At 44.3% G+C, this 18,700-nt stretch overlaps 1 long non-coding RNA gene across 1 annotated transcript in view; it reads right to left on the bottom strand.

Moving 5' to 3' along the window:
* Positions 1-18,700, bottom strand: part of LOC118694401 (uncharacterized) — a 175,780-nt gene that overhangs the window by 123,761 nt on the left and 33,319 nt on the right. The window contains exon 2 of the long non-coding RNA XR_004981424.2: positions 4,833-4,897. This is a non-coding gene — a long non-coding RNA (uncharacterized LOC118694401). The remainder of the gene's footprint in view (positions 1-4,832; positions 4,898-18,700) is intronic.

Raw genomic sequence — 18,700 nt, 5'->3', positions numbered from 1 at the left:
CTTTTGTTTAGAAATACTAAGCCTTGATCTGATTTTATCGACCCTGCCGTGCCAAGAGGAGGAGGATGCTGAGGGTTTCTGAGGATCCTGCAATGAGCTGAAAAGCTCCACGAGCCCTTCAAGAAGGGCTTTGCCCACTTTACAGCAGCCCTTGTGCTATTGTGGAACCCCAGAAGGAGAGAGTGTACCATTTATGGGACCACACAGGATGGCTACCACTCTTACTGTTATGCACATTTCTCCCTTTGAAAACTTCATTATTGGCACTGAGGAGCCAAAATTCAGCTCTGTGCTTGGCTGGCACTGTCTTTTGATGGTTAAATAGCTTTCTTTACACTCTTCACCTTGTTCAGTGCTGCTATGCCCAGAAAAATCAGAGCAGCAGGGGAGTGAGGCAAAGAGGCACGAACAGGACCTCTGCTCTGATTGACAATTGTAATCTTCCTGGGTATTGTTAGGAGACATCTTTTTGCACTTGATAAACCCAGCATGATTACACGAAACATATCCTTTTAAAATATATTTCTCTTTTTCATAAAGCAGGTAAAGCCAACTGCATTTAGAGCTAATTTCAATCCCTTTGTACAGTGTAGCATTTGGATGCCCTTTTAAGGATGCTGGGTTTGAAAGTTTGTCTTTTCTCATAACCCCAGAGAAGCTCTTAGAAGGGTTGTCAGATTACAAGTCAGACACAACCAGAGAGCTCTGGAGTAACAGGAGACCCTTCCCAAAAATGCATCTCCATTTTCCACATGATTATTTCTTTGAGAAAGAACACACATTCTGTGGAAAGGTGTAACCACACACTGACCACTGACATCACCAGCCATGTTTTGGTTCAATTCTTCATCTCCATCATCACACCAGTTCTGTGCTGTGGCTCATCAGGGCACTGCTAAACAGGGGGAGGAATTTAAACATCCACAGAGCTGCTATAAATTTGAATGAATACGAATAGTTTCTCATCTATGGCAATTTGCACCAATCAAGGCTGTACCTTCATGTATCCGGCAATCTGGAGGAAAGAGTCTGCCTCCTGCCAGGCAGTTACTGACACATTTTTAGCTTCCCTACGCTGGCTCTGCCCTCCTCTACTTTTCATTTCCCACCAAAGAGAAAACATAAAGGAAGTGATGATGAACAGGCAGCTGTGGTCAACAGAAGAAGGAGCATGATCGAGAGAGATCCTATCTAAAAAGTTCACACAGGAACAGCCTGGCTGGCATTGAGAACAGCAGAGCCTGGAACAATATCACTGAAAAACAAATTACACACAGGCACTATCCAAGTCCAAACCAGTCAGATATTTTTGATATCCTGCAGCTTCAAAGGGGATAACAGGCAGTTGAGTGCTAGTGCTGAAGATCACGTTAGCCCCACCGGATTATTCAGGTCATGCTAAACAGCAAATTCAGTGGATTAAAAGAGTTCTCATTCCTGCTGTGCACTTTTAACAGTCTGCGAGTTACACAGAGGGCTGAGGATGCTATGTACGTCTCACGTCTTGTGTAGCACTTTATAGTCAGACAAGCTCAGCAAGGGGCATCTGCCTTCCTAAAAATTGCCATTGACCCACTCCTGTTCAGGAACACCGAGAAACCAATGGACTCACCCAGCAGCTATGTGAAAATCTCTTTGCCAAGCCATGCAGAACTCACTTTTGTGTCTGCAGTGCATCGGCGCTGTATTACCATGACAAAACCAAATTGCCAGCATTGAGGACAGTCTTTCCTAACACAACAGCCCTTCTCTGGTAATAAACTCGTGCGCACAAATGACGGCACAATGAGGGGATGTGGAACTGCTAGAGGATCTCTGGGGTAGCAGCCAACAGCTTTTCAGCCTTTTTCTTGTCTGACCCCAGTCATTCTCCATGCAGGCGTTAGTGTAAAGTTCAGCAGCACAAAGCTTGGCCAACATCGGGGCAGTGTCATTGTCTCACATTAATGTACAATTCCTGCAATTGATGCAGAGCAAAAGGCAGCACGGCTCCAGTTGTCACTGCCAAAACATTTTGGGGGTTCTGTTGTATCTAGCACTATCCTTGCTCTCATTATGGGTGAGTGAAGTCATGGGTGTTTTTACAGAATGTCCAAAATCTGTGTGATACCACCCCCACTAATACTGAAACCACCCACAGTAATTAAGGCTGTATTTCAGATGCCGATTACAAGTCTTTTGTAATCATTACAAATGGGGATGTACTGAGACAGGCAGGAAGAGAAGCATCCAGGTCTGACCCAACTCCTACCACCTTCTTGGCTCCCCCTAGCCCAGCACAACAGACAGAGCTCCCCAGGACCATTCCATGGTGGTCATTGCTCACTTGAAAAAGCAAATCCTTCAATGGGTGAGTGAGAAAATGGCAAATAAATGAAAAGGGATACTCCTGCCTGATTTTTCAAAATACCTTCTGCTGAGGTGGAGTCTCTGATGTCTATCAGAGTTATGAACTGTGCAGATCTCTTCCCTTCAGGGGGAGCAGCAATGGGATTTGCCCTTCCTCCACTGCCCATGCTGGAAAATTACTAGGAATGAAATACCATTGAGACTTCCACCTCTGTCAAAACTGGGAGAGATTAGCTGACAGGCTTAAAAAAATATTATGGAAACTGATAGACAGGACACCTACACATTACTTCATATGGCACAGAACTCTTTTCCCCAAAAAAAAAAAAAGGTCTAAAAATGAAAATGGTCAGTCCCTGAGCAGGTCAAGACATGGATACAAGCTTGTTGGTATGGGCTGATGGATTCCTTGTGGAGGCAGACAGCTCTCCTGAGATTCAATGAACAATATAAGAGCAGGATTTGGTTTAGAGTATAACGCTAAGTTGTGCACAAGGGTTTGGGAAGAGAATTATTCCCAAGACTAAACTCCATCTTGACTTTCACAGAACAACTTTGACCTCACAGTCAGCATATTATGGACTTGCACCCAAATCTATAAGCTGAAGTAGCCTTTTTCCACCCATAATGACCATCTTACTGGTGTTTTAAGAGAGAAAATAGCAAAATTTTAACAGACACTGCAGCCATGAAGTCCTCAACAAACATTGCATTGATACAACAGCAGTGCAGCATTCACAGTAACAATCTGACAAAGGTTTTTTTTCATAAAAGTTTGAAGATATTCCTTAGTACTTTTTCAGCTGAGAAAAATCACCCAGGGCTCCCACAGAGGACATCTCGAGGGTAGGAGATGGCAAAGCCAAACATTCATCACCAGCAGATCAGGGAGCAGATGGAAAAACCACAGAAAGAGGTTGCACTGAGTTTGCTGTTTCTTTAAGTCGCTGATGGATTCACACATGATGCAACTAGACACAACACAGCACTTGCATCTTCCTGCATCAGTGATTCTGCAGACATAGATCTTCCCACCCTCCTTTTCCCCCTTCCAAGGCCTAGATGTAATTTTTGTCTGCAACTGGATACAATCACTTTCTGCACACAAGCCCAGCAAAACAAAACATCCCATTTTCAGTTCACAGAGCTTCCATGGCAGAAATAAATATTATTTTGTTTGTTGGGGTTTTCTTTCTGGTCACTGTTGTTTTGTTTTCCAGAAATCATTGTTCTGCAGAACTATTTAACACAACACATTCTTCCTCATTTGAGACTTCGCAGTTAGCTGAACAGTAGTGAGGTTCTCAGTGAAGAAACCAGTCCTTCCAAGCCAAACCCAAATTTCTATGAAATCTCAACCTTTAGACAACTTCCTTAATTGAAAAACCCGAGAGAAGCACTCTCCCCATTTCAGCAGGAAATAACCCAACACAAATCTCTGCAGCACTGCCATGGTTTGCAAGCAGAAGGTGGGTGGCACCTTTGGGTTTGCCCCTCTGCTTGGAGCATGCCATGGCTGAGGGAAGGCTGCTGGGCACAAAGTAGCCCATTCCTTACTCCCTGAACTGTGTTTGCAATTGGTATCTGAATTTCTTGAGAGACATAGAAGCACCTGGCTGCCTGATAGCCCAGGAGTTTAGGATAAAACTGAGAGCAGAGCAGCAGCCTCACACCCACCACCACTGGGGCTGTATTTTCAGAAGCACATTGCTTATGTTGCTGCTTTCAGGAAGGAGATGAGTCCTTCTTGGAAGAGAAACCTGCTTAAGTTAGGGCTTTATGATCCTGGCTCAAGCACGTGGAAAGGAGTCTGAACTCTCTTTGCAGGGGGCAGTTTCAGGAATTAGCCTCTGTTTTCTCCTTCTCTCTCCCTTCTCACTTCAATTGCCTGACCTGGTGGTAATTTTCCTCTCTCTGGTGCCTCCCTACCCATCCTTTCCTTCTCTCTTCCCACCCTGTCAGCCAATGACAAAAATAGAGATGAGAAGAGACACAATTGCATAAAAGAAGGGATTTTTCCATCTTTAATCGCAGAGGGGGATTGGTTTGTGCTCTGCCTCGCTGCAAAAGCTTTGCAGGTTGGGCAGGTAAGATTTGAAGGGAGGCTGTGTGATGCATCGAGCTGAGCTGGCCCTTGACCCCCAGCTCCCTGCCTGCTCTGCCTCCAGCTTTAGTGAAGGCACCAGGCGTGAAATGGCACCAGCAGTGCTGCTTGGTGCTTTTCTGAGCAGCCTTCGGGAGGAGGGAGCAGCCATCTCAAATGTGCTCTGTCTGTGGTGTGCGCATCTTCCTCGGGCACACCTGGGGAGGAACATTGCTCTGGGTTTGCAGCACTAACACAAAAAGCATTTTTCTGTGCACACACTTGTTCTGTGGCTCAGCAGATATAATGCTGTTGTACCCCAAGATCAGTTTCCACTAAAAAAACCCTCAGTTACTGGTAACTTAAGAATGAAGGAAAAAGAAAAACTAATCATGCTTACCTTGCTTTTTGGCGGGTTAAGCTTGGGGGGTTTCTTGTTCCTCAGGAGCACTGGACTTTTTGTAGCTAAGGAAAAAAAAATGGAAAATACTGTAAGAACAAATCAAAAGAAAAAATTATATCAGTATACCATTTTTAAAAGCTCTAAAGGCTTTATTTTTATCTTTGCATAGTATTAGAGCTGTTCAGATTCAATTTTGCAAGAAAATATTCTCCATAGGTGTATCCTCATTTTTGTTGGACAACATCAGTTCTTTGATCTTTATTCACTTGGAGAACAGTTCTTTTCCTTCCAGCTCTTTGCTTTCTTGCCTTTTGCTACATTTGAAATGAGGCTGGCCCAAAACTGCCCCAAGACATCTCACCATTTTCACCAGGGCAGTTTATCACCAAATTCAGTATATTTTTCCATTCCCCAAGAGAACAATTAAAACAATACCAGGTTAACAAAGGATGAATTTCCAGGTACCATCACCACCTGCAAGATGATCCCCAATACAAACCAGGGCAATTTCATGCATTTCCACCAGCACCATGGCAAACTGCTCAACCATTTCTGAATGCAGAGGTGGGTCCTCTGAGCAACATTGCCTTGCCTTGCAAGCAGGGGCTCATTGCCTTTTTTTTGCCTCCATTTTCAAGATTTCCAAGAGCAACAGTCCTGTCCTTCACCTCCATAGTAATTTGTACCAGATTCAAACCACAGGAAAGCCCCAGGAGGAGATGCCAAGCTCATGGCACTACTGGCCTAAGGGCAGCTCACCATGCTCAGTGTTTGACTGTATATTCTCCATACAAAAATAATTGATCATGTCTTTTCAATAGACCACAAACAGCTCTCAAAATTACCCACGAGGAAGTAGACTCCATTCAGAGATTTGAATCAACAAAATATGAGCACAAAAATAAAATCGTTCCCATTATGGTATTCTTTTAATAAATGCTCCTTAGTACGGCTACAGGAAGGATTTTCTCTAGTGTACTTTGGTCTGGACTTCCTAAACACATTTGAGAAATTTCCCAAAACAATTTTTGTAGAGAAATGGATCTATCAAGATTAAAAATTTCCCCTGGAAATTCACTGTCAATATTTTTTTAACCTACTTTTCTTCCTCACTCCCTCCCTCCCTCCCCAGGAGCTCTTTGTCTCACATCAGTGCTCTGCCACTCTTGGATCCTATGAGTCCTTCTGCCTCGATGCTTCTTGGGATAAAATGATCCTTCCCAAGAGCTCTGATAGGCTGCTTTAAATCAGCTCTTTCTTGATTCATGCATTTCACCATTCTCTCTCCTCTCCATTCTTGCAGCTATAATTACTGGTGAATTTAAATTTTATTTTAAAAAAGCAAACAAACCAAAGCAAATACAAAACAACAAAAACCAAGCCGCAAAGAAACGAATGAAATACCCTCTAAAAGCCATCTTATCCTTCTTTCTCCCAAAATATCCATCTTTTCCTACCGGAAATGACCCCCACTGAGCTGTGCTCAGGATGGCAGCAGGGCTGCCCGAGCCAGATGGAAGCTGCTGAAGACCTTGGAGATCAAGCCACGAGCCTTCAATCTTGACATTTGGTCGTGGGTGGCAGATTTTTTTCCTTTCACACTTAAAAATGTTGCAAACCACAGTAGTTCTCTTTGATGGGGAACTGGAGGCTGATTAACCTTATCTTCTTCTGTGCAGATACAGATGTTGAGGCACAATTTCCCACCCGCGCTGGCCAGAACTGGTGTCTGGACCATTGCCCAAATCAAAATCTGACATCCTGAGCCCTACACTCTCTAGAGATGTCTAATGGGGTTTTAGTGCCATTCAGGACATGAGAATCAGGGGTAAATAAAGTTTGTCCCTTTCTATGCTGCCCTGGTAACAAGCCCTGACCGTACCCACAGTTTTAGCATCTTTACAGAATATTTTCCTGATGGGCCAAATAAATGAGCCCTGTTTTCCACTCATGCTCCCCTCAGGACACGATGCTGAACCAGCAGGACCTTTCCCATCACAGGTGGCAGGAGATGGGACAATGCACCTCCTGGGTTTTTTTTTTTTTTCAATAAGGAGGATCCTTCTTCTTCTGCTTTCATTAAACCACGTGCCTGCACTGCGAGCTCAAAATGACACTTTTGAATAATTTAAGATAACGATAATAGAAACATTAAAAAAAACCTCTCGTAGAGACCAAACCCAATTCCTCTCGCAGCTTCTGAATTAGTTTCTCACTTGTAGCCATTTCTGCTCTATCTTAAGAGCTATTAAAAAAAAAAAAAGTCATGATAGATATTAGGAAACTACTAATGCTTTTTTGAAAGTACCTATTGCTTAATCTTCTGCAGGACTATTTCTGGATTCCTGTGCAGCTTTCATCTTTACCCTGAGTGTTTTACAAGGCACCTCGCACGCGCACAGCCCGAGTCCAAAGAGGACGGGTTGTTTTTGCGCATTTTCCCTGCAGCTGTTTTGTTCTGCTGGAGATGATGCCTCACTGGGTCAGGACTGTTTTTGGGGTTTTTTTTTTTAATTTGCTTTAAGGGATGAGCTTCATTTACCAGACAACATTAACCATTTGGATTTCCCAGCTCCAAAATTCCTTGCAGGCATTCTGAATATATTAGAGTGGTTTGTTTTTTGGCTTTTTTTTTTTTTCCTTGCTTTTAAATTCTATTCTTAAAGCCCATAATGCTGGGTCTGACACAGCTGGGGACTTTGCTGCTTTTTCAATTCTTTTCTTTGAGGGAGGCAGAAACACAAACTACTCCTAAAACACCAGGATCAGGACATCATAATTTTTTCCCCAGCAACATCTGGAATATTGAGAGACTGGAGTGGGATTGGAGCTGCGTTGGCTGAACCAATCTCCAGCAGGAGCCTCCCCCTGCTCGCGCAAAGGGAGAAGCAGCCGGAACGTGAGGAGCGGCAGCCGCACTCACCGCTCCGTGACTCCAGCTCCATGCCTGCGCTTCTCCATTGATTTATGGGGCAGCTCATTTCCAGACCCACCTCCTTCAGGAGGAGGAACTTCAACTCGATGTGGATAATAGGGTCCTATAGCCCCTAAAGCACTCGCTGCTTCTTCCTGGGGTGGGGAGGGTTACGGCAGAGAGAAATATTCCTCCTCCCTTTGAACGGGTCTGGAAATGAACTGAGAGAGCTGATGCATTTTTAATTTAAATAAAATAAAATAGAAAATGTAAAGCTCATAACCCAAAGCAGAGCTTGGGCTGTGGAGGAGGAGATCCCTCACCCCATTCCTGCCGTGAAAGCCACACAATGGAAGACGCGCTCGCCTTCCGCCCATTCAATCTCTGCCTTACATCTCTATATCTATACACACATGCCCCACAAAGACATATTTTCTACGTTAAGCCTATGGATTACTGGCTCAGGCCCTCACAAAAAAAAAAAAAAAAAAAAAAAAAAAAAAAAAAAAAAAAAAAAATTAAAAAAAATGTTTCCAAGGCAACGAGCCAGGGGTTGCTATGGCATCTCGGAGCGAGCAGCTGGGCCAATCCCGCTCCCTTCGAGCTGGGAAGGCGCAAAGCCTCTAAATTTAATGTCAGTGCGGAGAGGAAGGGAAGCTGTTGAGGCATGCATGATGCTGAGCGTGCGCTTGCTAAATGCGGACAACATGGCCCCCATGATTAGGACCAGCACACTAATGAATATTCATTGGGCTGATTAAAGCAAAGTCAATTAACTACTTGACTGCTTGATTTTTTGCTGGATTTTAGTCGTCTCTTTTAACCATTTTGCCACTGGGGATGCTCTTGTTCTCCCCTTCATCTCCCTCTTTCCTCCTCTATATTTCCTTCACTGGCAATTAAGGTTCAGATTTTTTTTTTCCCTTGTCTTTATGCTTTTTACTGACAATAACCCATCCTCCTCATATTTTACAGCTCACTTTATCTCACCAATAAATCACATTCTTCTAGGGTCACTGTCTTCCACTATAGTTGCAGGTAAAGTAGAAGGTCACAGTTTTCCATCAAATTTTAAAATCTTACATGTGATTTGATTCCAAATCCGCAGCTAAGCAATAATGCTGATTTTCTACTTCACAGTGGGATTTCCCCCCATCACCACAGCCCTTTGTTTTATAACACAGGGGGTTGCTGTGATCCAGGTCAAGGGCTGCAGAATATTTTTTTATTTTGATTTGTTAGGTCCGAATTCCTTCAGACAGACAACTCAGACTGAATGTTCTAGGAAACCTAAAGGGATCCTAAAATAAAACAACAATTCATTAAAGATGGTTTTCAATTTAGAGAGATGTCTCTCCCAGTGCAGTAGTGATGTAATAAGACTGTGAAGAGGACTGCATATTTTATAAAGATCATTTTTCAGAATGTGCCTGAAAACTAAAACATGTGATTAAATTAAAAATAAATGAAAATTTGTTGGCAAAAAAAAAAAAAAAATAGTCCACATTTGTGAATCCAGCCCTTACAACCTAGCCTGGGAAAATACATAAATTTTCACCATGTTCTTTGGCTTGTTCTGAAAACTCTCTAAGGTTCCTGTATTATGTATACAGGGAAAGATGCATTTACATGACAGTTATGACTCTCCTGGAATGGAGTTATTAATACTTTGAAGTAAGAGATCTGATAGAAAGATTGGAAAACCTGACCATAATCACCCAGCATTTGGGTTCTCGCCTTTGTCAGCAGCTGAAGGAAAAACACACAGCAAAAGGCAGAGTGTACAGCGGGGCAGGGACAACACTGATTTCAATATTGTTTGTTGAATTCAGCTACATGTGAGCAAAAAACCAGAGAAAAAAATAGCAAAAGAGAAATGAAATGAGAGGATAACTCTGTGGGGGAAGTTTGCATTTTTTGTAAGTGCAAACGAAAAAATGTTCAGTTTCTATTCTATTGACTCCATGGATGGACTGGTTTCTCTATTATTTTGCAGGATGATGCATATATTTACACTGGTTTTTAGATACACAGTTATAAAAACAGACAGTTGCTTCTCCACCAAAACACAGAAACCAGGGAATGACAGCGCTTCCCTACACAAATCGTATTTTGGGAGTGCGACGTGGCGCTTCCCCGCAATCCCGCCGCGTGTCCACTGTCATTAACACCATTATCCCAACTTTTAATCTGCTCATCTGCAGCCCAAGATCCAGCCCCTGTTTGGGCTCAGGGAGTCACCTCGGCCGGGTGGGGAACGCTGCTGCAAGGATGAAATCACAGGCACGAGCCGGAGCGCGCGTCCCCGGATTGCCGAGATGACGCCCTTCTTTGCAGAGCTTTATGTTCCTGCCATCAAAACCAGGAATCTGCATAGCAACACTCAGCTCCACATTGCATCCACCCAAATCTGAAGAAAAACCCCCAACAAATAATTACCCATTTACAAATTAAGAGAGCAGCAAAAGAAAAGGAAGGGGAGCGTGTTGAGCTGCCACGTTCAATTTAAAGAAATATAGACTGGGGGCTCTGTTTCAAAATAATATTTTTTCATCCCTGTGCAGTGGAAATTTCTTCACAGGGGGCAATGTGCAAGCATAGATGTACACGCACACAAAGAGAAGTGGAGTAATTCCATTCTCACAAAAAATTTAGAGAACTGGATTCAAATCCTATGTAGGTCACAAATGAAATGTAGTCAGCAACCTACAACACAGGGAAAAAATGAAAGAAAAAGGCAAAATCCCAGCCCAGTGCCACACAACTCAGCAGTCTGCAATTCCTGGTCATGAGAGGCCACAGCATTAGCCAGGCAGGGTGTTGCAGGTCAGGATTAAGACGCATTAACAAATTCATGTGGAGGAAGCTGGCCCAGCACCTGCCCACAATTTGCCAATTCACTTTGTCCCCCTTCCATGTGAATCAAATTCTCTTTTTCTACTTGGAGGATGATTTTTTTTTTTTAAATAATGTTATACTGGGTAAAATGTACATCCCCAAGCTGTGAAAAGAATTTTAACTTGAAATGTACACAAGAGCAACATAAATATTGTACTTATATTGTGAATGATGCCAATGAAAAAATGCTCAAAGACATGTATGTGAATATTCACACACACACACAGGGAAATGATAGTAAACTGTATCTATTCTGGTTCTAAGATACATTGCAAATTCATTAAACTATTAAAAAAAACCTCCCCACAAAAAAAACAAACTGAAAATCTACATCTGCACAATGGAAAATATTCTGAGCACAAACCCATTGCGGGAGCAGTAAATTCAGGGTTAAGTCTCTGGATTCCTGTCTGATACTCTCAGCCTTTCATCATGTCTCTATGAATTTTTATTTCTGTACTCTGGGGTAAATTAAGGCTGATGGTGTCAATACGGGGTTTTGAGTCCGATTTCAACATTTCTCATGTTTCTCCTGTTTAACTCAGACCCTTAAAGTTTGGGGTTTTCAACAATTTAAGAGGGAGGCTTGGGGTTTTTCTAACCCTCTTTCAAAATGCCATATTTTCCAGGAGGCTATTCCCCGCCCAACATTGTGTCAGGGCAGTGCCATTTTCCCAGGCAGAACAAATTCCTCCATCCTGGAAAGCTGATGCTGAATAAACCCCAAGAGCAGGAGCACCCCGAGGCCGCTGAGACCCTGAACTCCTACACGTCCCTGCTCCTGCAAAAAGAAAGAGCCCCCCCAGAACCCTCCAGGACAAGCCTGATGCGTTTGAGATTAAGAACGTGCTGTGTCTGGGATTAAAGCAGAACACGTTTGCAGCCCTCGCAGTGCTAACCAACCAGAGGAGTTATCTAATACAGGATTCATGTGATTGCTTGAATAATATTGCAGGAGACGCCGCGTCCCTTCCTCCCTGCGTGCACAGCCCTCCATGCAGGCACACACATGGTATTTCTAATAGGATCTCTTCTCCTCTCTCTCTCTCTCTCTCTCTCTCTCTCTCTCTCTCTCTCTCCCCCGCTTTCACAATCTGTCGCTCTCCAATCTGCCCACTCTGCTCTATTTTCCCATCCAATATTCCCCCTCTAACACCTTCCCCTCCTCTTCAGCCCCCACCCTTGCTCCTTCTCCCCCTCCTCCAGGCTCTGGAGGAGCCACCTTAGCCCTGGTGCTGAGTTTTGGGTCTCTGGACATTCAAAGCATCTAGCAGAGGGATTAAAAAGAATCAATAAGGGAAAAAACAATTTCTCCCCTACTACTAGCATGTAAATAATGTGGTAACTAACGAACCCCTCTAAAAATTTGGTGCCTAAATTTTTATATTTTTTTTTGGCTGGACAATATTATTAATGCTTTATCTCACTTGGTGCTATTTTATTAGAAACTTTACTAACAAGTTCACAATTGCTACATCCTCCTTGTGGAGGGGAAACAGCAGCAGAGGGAAAGGGAAGGCTCAGCTAGAGCTCCCCAGCAGGTTGGTAGTGTAGTCTGAAATAAATGAGGTCTCTTGGGTTCCAGTCCAGTGGTCTAACCATTAGTCTCTGACTAAGAAACAAATGCAGAGGCCAGAAAATGTATAAATTAAAGCAGCACTTCGCTTTTCCTTTTAGTCTGTGGAATAATTACAAGATGCAGATGTAGCTAGAAATGCCTGAGGCTCTGGTGATCCCAGGGATACATTTCTAAGATCAGGCTTTACCTTCAGACCATCCAGCTGCTCTAAGGTGCTGTAGGAGCTGTTCACTTTGGCTGAAATTTGGCCCTAACCTGGACAGCACAGGGCTAAGCAGAGCAACTGGTTTAAGGAGTTCAGGGGAAGCATCAGGCTTTATCTAGGCCTGGCAGGATTATGGAAATAAGTATTTAATTTCCCAGAAGAGAACAAGCTGGTGGCCAGCTTATGTGTGCCTACACATGGACACCAACACGGACGCACAGGAACACGGGAGAGCTCCAGCACCGCACGCAAGGAGGGGGAAAGGGTTTGAGGCAGTGTGTGAGGCCATAACAGCTCTTACCACGAGGAAATATTGACATTCACACTCTTAACTTAAAGGTTGTAGGTGCCCCTTGAGTTGTGCCATGCTGCACAGCGTGTGGGATGAGGACAGCTCTGACCCCGTGGAGCAGTGAGCATGGCAGTGACACTGGGGAGGGGATGCAGAGCAAGGACTGCTCTAGGATCTAGTGACATAGAGATTCTAGAAGATTAGGACATTCAGCTTCCCTTTCCTAAAGATAAAAGCACCTGCCAAAAGGAAATGAACACTGTCCCCATGGAGAAAGCATTAAACCCTTTAGAAACTGAAGCCAGTCCTACAGACCAAGCAAATGCTGCATTTAACCACAAAAGGAATCCAAGACCCTTAAAGGTCCAGAAAGCTGATTTAGGTTCTCATTCTCTCAACTCACATCTACTACACATTTTTTTTACACAGAGTAAAACAGAGGGCAGCTGATCTCATGGACTATTGCAAAGCAACTTCTGTGTTAGAGAGCAACAGACAGGAGCACCACAGAGCACAGAGCTGCTCTGGGAGAGGTTTGATCCAAAGATCTCCTGGTATGACCATGGTTGGAATCATGATTATCACTGGAAGAGCCTCAGCTATTCAAGCTGTTCCCCTGCATGGAACTTCTCCAGCACCACCAGGCTGTCCAGTACAAGGGAGATGTGAATACCCAGGAAATTCAGTGAAGGACCACAAGGATGGTGAAGGGCCCAGGTTTTGTCTCCTAAAAGGAAAGGCTGAGAAAGCCAGGACAGTTCAGCCAGGTGAAGAGAAGGCTCAGAATATCCAATCTTCTTTAGCAGCAACATGGGCTTCCTGCCTTGAGCAAATACATCTTCATAGAAACAATCCAAGAAGAGATCAGACATGATAAAGATATGAAATGTCACAGCAATTTGGAAAAGCTGAACCTGAGGACTCTAAACTGGTAAATATGACTCGCATAACTAGCGGAAAATATTTGCAATTCTGTAAACATACACAAATTCCTAAGATCTCTGGCAGATTTCTGAGGTGTGACTAATTCACTCAGCACAAAGGTGACACTGTTGTGACAGAGCATTGCCTCTCTGAACTTTGAAACCAAGATGAAACCATTTCCTACTCTCTGGGGTTTGGTTGTGACTGATGTAACTTTCCTAGGCCAATAGAAACAAGTTTTAAAGGCAGGCTAGAGAGTCAAAGCCTCCAGGATTTAAGGCCACATTCATCTCTTTGGTGTGCATGTGAACTCAAAAAATCCAGAAGAATTCACACCCTGCTATCTTGTCCTGATGAAGGGTGCAAGAGGTTTTGCATTGACTCACTTGATATTGTGCCTACAAGACATGAAAACCCCTTCAAAATCTCAACAGCTCAGTGCACGGACTGCCCACGTGGAGATCCCAGCTCCAAGGAAACCCTGAGATCCATCACAACTCAGATACACCCAAAGTGCAGAGACTTTCCAGGCTGAGAGGAGCCCATGTCTGTGAGCCCCTCCATCCCTGCCAAGGATCTGCCCTTTGGCTTCACCCACCAACACCTTTGTGCTGCTCAGCACCTGCAGAGCTCAGAGGCACCTCTGTGCTGAACCAAGCCCTTCCAAGAAGTGCAAGTGGGAGGCAGGAGCAGCACAGGAGTGCCCTGGCACCGGCTCCCCGCGGCCCCGGCAGAGCCGCACGCGCGCGCCGCCTCCCCAGGAAGTTGTTTGTATTCTTGGGAGAATGTTGAAAAATATCTCTGACCCCCAAACATTTACCTTTTGATCGGAGGTTTCCAATGTTGCTGTAGTGTATTAAAGCTGAGATGCTCATAAAAAAACCCTTTGTGTCAACATAGTAAATGACTCTAATTAGGCTGGTGGTGCAATGAAAATGCTTAATTCATTCTGATGAGGCAGAAGGAAGAGCTAAAATGTTTATAGACAATGGGTGAACAGGGAGATATAATGCTGAGTGCCAGCTTTAAATGCAAATTACCACAGAAATCTTTCCCTCTCCACCATCCCATTCCTCCCCCTTCCTCTCTCTCTCTGTCGCCAGCACCACTCTGTAATCTCCTAGTGCAGTAATTAGAAGTGAAAGGAGCCACATAGAGGGGCCTCTAAAGGCAACACTAAAGAGAATTACAGAAAAAAATACCTACCTTTAATAGAAGACAGCACTATTTTCCAAAGTGCACCACCATTGCAGCACTTGGCATGGTGGTAGGATCAGAGAGGTGATGATTTGGAGGGGTATTACTGAAATGGGATGTAAATGTCTTTCATTTCTCCCTCCATCTGAACTGGCTTCACCTACAGTGTCTGTTCACGGGGCTGGGACCACTTTGCCTTTTGGAAGGAGGCCAGGCCAGCAGCAACAAGGAAACCTTTTGGGGGTGATGGCTCTCAGAGCGTTTCTTCACCTCACCAGAAATACAGAGCTGCAAGTGGACAAGAGCTGTGAGCTTGAAAAAACACACCCTGGAAGCTGCCACGAGAGAGCAAATGTGGAAACCTTGCAAAGCCATCCTTAGAAATGTTTCTTATTGCACTTGCAGTACTCCACCTTCTTTCAGAAGAGGAATTATACCTTTGGTGAGAAAGAAAAAGTGAGAAGAGGACAAAGAGGAAGAGAGAAAAGGCAACCAGTGTTCGGTTTTCATACAGGGTGTGATATTTTTCTTCAAACATTCTCATTTGAAACACCCAGAATAGCTTTTTCTTGGGAGTTTAAATGAAGAAATGCTCCTGATACCAACTTGACAGTGTCTCAATGCTTTAGGAGCTCCAGTATCAGCAATGCACAGCAGTGTACAGATGTGTCTTAAAGCTTCACATCTGGAGTCTGAGCCAAAACCAGGGTTTTTTCATTGTCTATGAATTAAATGCTCTCAGTCCTATTTCAGCATTGAACAAATCCTCTTCTCCTTCCCACACACAGCCACACAAATCACCCCAGTGCTGTGGAAGGTCAGATCAGGAGACTAGAAAATCTGTCACAGTCTGAGACTATGAGCCAAATGAGCTCCTGGTAAAAAGCTGCTGAAATTACATTCTGGATTGAAATCCCTGAAACAAAAATATTTTCTTTCCTTCTTGCAGCAGCATTTGAGCCTCAAGCTTAAGAACAGGTGAGTATACCCTGAGGCACACAAGCAGGATAAAGCAGACCTGGACTTTTGCCAGCAGGAGCTGGCAGGAAAGGGGCAGATATCAGGCAGCATTTTTGTGGGCACTTTGAATTTTTATCATCTCTCCACACTGACACAGCTGTGCTGTCAGTGGACAAGGTCGTGCTCACTGTGGGCACATCATTTAACACTGTGCTCACCTCTGCAGGCAAGCCTGATGATGTGCCCCACCCTTTTCTGCAGGTGGCCTGACCACAGCAGCCCACCTGGGCTTGCTCTTTCTTGAGGGCTTCAACACCCTTTAGGAGAGCTGCCAGAGACTGAGGTGTGCTGCTGCAGGTCAGTGCTCAGACCCCGCTGCCACATCGTGTTATCTTACCAACTCCCAATAAAGCTGCACTGCCTGACTTAAATACTTCTGTTTTCTGAGAAAATGAAGATGATATTTTTGCCTCCTCCCTTAAGGCAGGAGAGGTCCAGCTTTATCCCAGTCACATTCCTGCAGCACAGTTGCCACAGAGGTGATGCCACCTTTGTGCACTGCACGAACACAAGGAGGGAGCACCCTCCTCTGCGCATCCTCTGCTGCATAAACAGAAACCCCAGACAAAGCTGGACTTGAGGAAAAAAAAAAAAAAAAAGGGCACAGCTTGCTTGTGCCTGCACTTCATTCCCAAGGCTCGGCTCAGCTCATTCATAAAAGATCTCCATCTGACCCGCAGAGCCACCTCCAGCCCCTGGTGTGCAGGTGACGCTGGGCTCTCCTCGAGGATGCCCCTGGGCACGGAGCCCTGTGCCAACAGCTCCCTCTCCCCAGCCGCCAGCAGGAGCATCCCACCGTCCCCTTCTCCCGCTCCCTCTCTGTGTTTGCTCACTGAGACAGAAGCAATACCAGTTTGCAGCACAATAAACCATGTAAAGGAAGCATCAATTAACTAGAATACATGGATATAGTATTTAATTAACTGTTAGGCTCACAGTTACCGTATGATGTCATGGAAACCTCGAATCTCCTGGGTGCTGCCTCACACATGCCAACTGGGAATTGGAGCCATCACAAATCCCATGTAAAGTTTGAATCCTGACATTTTTAATTAAAAAAAAAAAGAAAAAAAAAAGAAAAAGAGAAAAAAAAGGAGATTCTGGCTCTCTTAAGTATCTTTTAATGACATATATGTGTGCACATCCTCGGTACTCCAGGAGCCCTGGGTGGGATTGCTCCCCTATTCACAGCCACTGTCACCAACCAGGGCTTTATGTGGAGAGACCACAAGAATGAGCCCAGAAGGCTCTGTGGAAATAAAAATGAGGGAAAAAATCATACTGGTTGGGTTTTCAAGGATATAAGAGGATATACATTGCATTTACACTACTTTTGGTATGAGGATCTCAAAGCACTTTGCAAAACAAAAATGCAAATATTTGAGGTCGACTGAACAAGGGCATGTAGTGACAGAACAAGAGGGAGTGTCTTTAAACTGTCAGAGGGTAGGTTTAGATGGATATTGGGAAGGAGTTCTTCCCTGTGAGGGTGCTGAGGCCCTGCCAGAGGGTGCCCAGAGAAGCTGTGGCTGCCTCTGGGTCCCTGGAAGTGTCCAAGGCTGGGCTGGAGGGGACTTGGAGCAATCTGGGATAGTGGAAGTTGTACCTGCCCATGGCAGGGGGTTGGAACAAGATGGTCCCTTCCATTCTGTGATTCTATGATTTTCTGGCTCTTAATTCAGTATGAAAGATCATTTAAGTCTGTAACTTCTTGTTCAACACATTCTAGGGAGGCATCCAGCCCTAGTTCAAATATACTGAAAAATGTAGCCTCATCCATTTAAGAAGCAAGTGGCATTTTACAGGATTTCACAGGATTTACAGATGAAGAAATGGAGACAAAGGGAGGCTGGGGCCATGGATCCAAAAGTCAAAGTCTGTTGAGAGCCAGAGCAGGGAGCAGAGCTGAAACACTCTACACAAGTTTGTGCTGACCAGAGAGAGCCAGGTCAAGAGGGAGCAGCAGCCTGACACGGTGCTGGCAACATCCAAGCACTGCTGATGCCTCAGGAAGTGTCCAGAGCCCCTCAGCATCCCTGCTCACACCAGCTCTGCCAGGGTCTCTCACAGCCCAGCCCTTGTTGTGCCTCCTTGGAGAACTCTTCAATAAAGCTCAGGTCTGGCTCCCACAGGTCCAGGCTGCAGCAGCAGGCACTGGAGTGGGATCCTTGCAGCCCATGAACAAATACCAACAGTCAGCCTCAAACAACATCCCCACACAAGTAATTTTACACCTCCAGCTGTAAACATTAATACTTTAATTCCATTTACTGCAGAATATTTGTTGCCCAACACTAATTTTTTCCCAACACCTTGAATTGCAGGGAAAGTCCTGTATTAAAACCCATTAGGCTGAGATGTATTGCACACCTTCCTTTAGTGCTTTGACAGTAGAATATTAGACTTACCCAGACCCAGACAGGTAAGTACAGTATTATTTTCTGTGAATGAAGGTGTGTGTTCATTCTCTGTATCCATTGTCTATGTTTATGTGGGAATTAGTTTATGGATCACTCCTGACAGAGCTACAGCACCCTCCCTTAAGGGCATTGCTGATATATTACCTTTGAAAGAGAATCACAATTTATTCATTCAAACACAGAGCTAAAGATAGATGTGCGCTGGAATATTTTGAAATATTGCATTATATATAAAATGAAATAGGGGGAAGCTAAATTACACAGCTATAATTACTTAGAGTTCAGGTGGCATCGTAAATAATCTATTCACAACTCACTCAGTGTTTATTATGTCAGAGCAGAGCAACATAATTAACATGGTAGAGATGGGAGCTGTGCAAGGCAGATGCCTGATACACCCAGATCAAACCCACCAG

This window comes from Molothrus ater, chromosome 17 (genome assembly GCF_012460135.2).
Source record: "Molothrus ater isolate BHLD 08-10-18 breed brown headed cowbird chromosome 17, BPBGC_Mater_1.1, whole genome shotgun sequence".
Lineage (NCBI taxonomy): Eukaryota > Metazoa > Chordata > Aves > Passeriformes > Icteridae > Molothrus > Molothrus ater.
This window is presented reverse-complemented; position numbering and strand designations above follow the sequence as displayed.